Genomic DNA, 294 nt, shown 5'->3' on the forward strand with positions numbered 1-294 from the left:
TACACTTTTGCAAAAAGAATTTGTGATCAGAGTCGTCCTCCAGCTTTACTTATTAATCACACACAATCTTTGTCTGACGTCTTCTCATCGGGACGTGAAATGATGGGAGCATTGGCTGAACTATACCCCAATGCATACTCTACCCACATTGATCATGCTCCTCCTACTCATCATTATATCATTATGATATACCGGAAACTGACTCTCCACAACAAACTCCAGTGGATAGTCATTATCAAGGACATACTTCATCAGTTACTCCTCAACAACAACAATATGGGTTTTCAAATTATG

The sequence above is a fragment of the Lupinus angustifolius genome, chromosome LG20, assembly GCF_001865875.1.
Source record: "Lupinus angustifolius cultivar Tanjil chromosome LG20, LupAngTanjil_v1.0, whole genome shotgun sequence".
In the NCBI taxonomy this organism is placed as follows: Eukaryota; Viridiplantae; Streptophyta; class Magnoliopsida; order Fabales; family Fabaceae; genus Lupinus; species Lupinus angustifolius.